Below are 2,345 nucleotides of genomic sequence, written 5' to 3'. Positions count from 1 at the left end.
GACTGGACTTTATCACTCAGCATAATTCACTGGAGATTTGTCTAACATGTTGCATATTTGCATGTATCAACGTATCACATTCCTTTTTATAGTGGAGTATTATTCCAGGGTATTTAAAATAGTTAAGCCACAGTTTAACTGTTCAATTGTTGAAAGCTCTCTAGGCTGTTTCCTGGTTTTTGCTATATGAATATAGCTGTTATGAACATTTGCATATAGTTTTTTTTATGTGTGTGGATATAAGTTTGTATCTCTCCAGGATAAATGCCTGGATTACAATTGATATGTCATATGTTTAGTTTTATAAGAAACTACCAAACTGTTTTCTAGAGTGGCTGTATCATTTTATTACCTCCAGCAATGGATGAGTGATCTGGTTTCCCCACATTCTTGCCAGCATTTGGTGTTGTCTCTATTTTCTATTTTGGCCATGCTGATATGTGTGTAGTGATATCTCACTGTGGTTTTAATTTCATTTCCCTGATGGCTAATGATATTGAACACCTAGCATTTGCTAATTTTCCATCTGTATATCCTCTTTCTTGAAACACCTATTTACATCTTTTTCCCACTTTAAAACTGGATTGTTTACTTATTGTTGAGTTTTGAGATTACTTCATATATTCTGGATACAAGTTCTTTGTCACATAGGTGATATACAAATATTTTTTCCCAGTTGATAGCTTGTCTTTTTATTTTCATAATTTATAAAGGATTTAATGATATAATTCACATACTATACAATTCACCTATTTAAAGTTTACAATTGATAGATTTTGGTATATTTATAGTGTTGTGCAAACCATCTTCAATTTTAGAACACTTTCACCATCCCCAAAAGAAACTTCATACCTATTAACATTTTTACCCAAACTTCCTCCCTCTCCCAAGCCCAGCTTGCGGTAACAACTCATTTATTTTCTGCCCATATATATTTACCCATTCTGTGCATTTCATGTAAAAGGACCCCATATTATATGTGATGCTACGTGACTGAGTTCTTTCAATTAGCATAATGTTTTCAAGGTTTACCCATGTTAAGCATAACTCTGTTCTTCATTCCTTTTATTTCTGATGAACATTTGGGTTGCTTCCTTTTTTTGACTATTATGAATAATGCTGCTATGATCATTTGTGAACAGATTCTTATGTGGATATATGTTTTCATTCCTTTGCAAACATACTTAGTTTTGGAATTGCTGGGTCGTATAGATATTTTAGTCTTTTGAAGAACTACCAAACTCTTTTCCAGAGCAGACTTCTCATTCTTATTTTATTTTATTTTAAAATTAAAAAAATTTTTTTGGCTGCACCATGCAGCTTGCAGGACATTAGTTCCCTGGCCGGGGATTGAACCCAGGCCCCAGCCATGAAAACACCAAGTCCTAACCACTGGACCGCCAGGAAACGCCCTTATTATTTCAACAGTGTCTTTCATGTGAAATTTTAAAAATTTTAACAAAGTTCAATGTATTCTTTTTTTTTTTTTTTTTAAGTATCGTGCTTTGGCATTGTGTCTAAGAACTCTCTGCTTAATGCCAAGGTCATAAAGATTTTCTCCTATGTACATCCAGAAGCTGTGTTGTTTTAGATTTTACATTTGGGACTATAGCCATTATTGTTACTTTTGTATAAGGTGAGAGGTTTAGATGGAGATTCATTTTTTACATATGGATGTCCAATTGTTCCAACGTAATTTACCAAAAAGATTATCCTTTCTACACTGAGTTGCTTTTGCATCTTTGTCAAACAGACAAAGGTAACACAAGAAAAGAAAACTACTGACCAATAACCCTTCTGAATATAGATTCAAAAATTCTCAACAAAATACTAACAAAATAAATCCAACAGCATATTAAGAAGATTGGGAATTCCCCAGTGGTACAGTGGTTAAGACTCAGGCTTTCACTGCCAAAGGCCCAGGTTTGATCCCTGGTCAGGGAACTAAGATCCTGTGGGCCATGTGGTATGGCCAAAAAATAAATAAATAAATAAAACCTTTAAAAAAGAAGATTACATACCATGACTAAGTGGGATTTATCCCAGGGATGCAAGGGTGGTTCAACAGAAGAAAATCAACTAATGGGATACACCACATTATAAAATGAAGGAACAAGGGGAGACATGATCATTTGAATAATGCAGTAAAAACATCTGACAAAATCCAACACCCTTCAAGATAAAAACACTTGACAAACTGGAATAGAAAGTAACTTCCTCATTACTGGAAGTTCTATAGAGAGTAAATAGGCAAGAAGAAGAAATAAAAGGTACTCAAATTAGAAAGGAAGAAGTAAATTTTTCTCTGTTCATCGATGACATGATCCTATGTATGGAAAATCCTG

This window comes from Hippopotamus amphibius, chromosome 9, assembly GCF_030028045.1.
Source record: "Hippopotamus amphibius kiboko isolate mHipAmp2 chromosome 9, mHipAmp2.hap2, whole genome shotgun sequence".
In the NCBI taxonomy this organism is placed as follows: Eukaryota; Metazoa; Chordata; class Mammalia; order Artiodactyla; family Hippopotamidae; genus Hippopotamus; species Hippopotamus amphibius.
Note: the sequence above shows the minus strand (reverse complement) of the source record.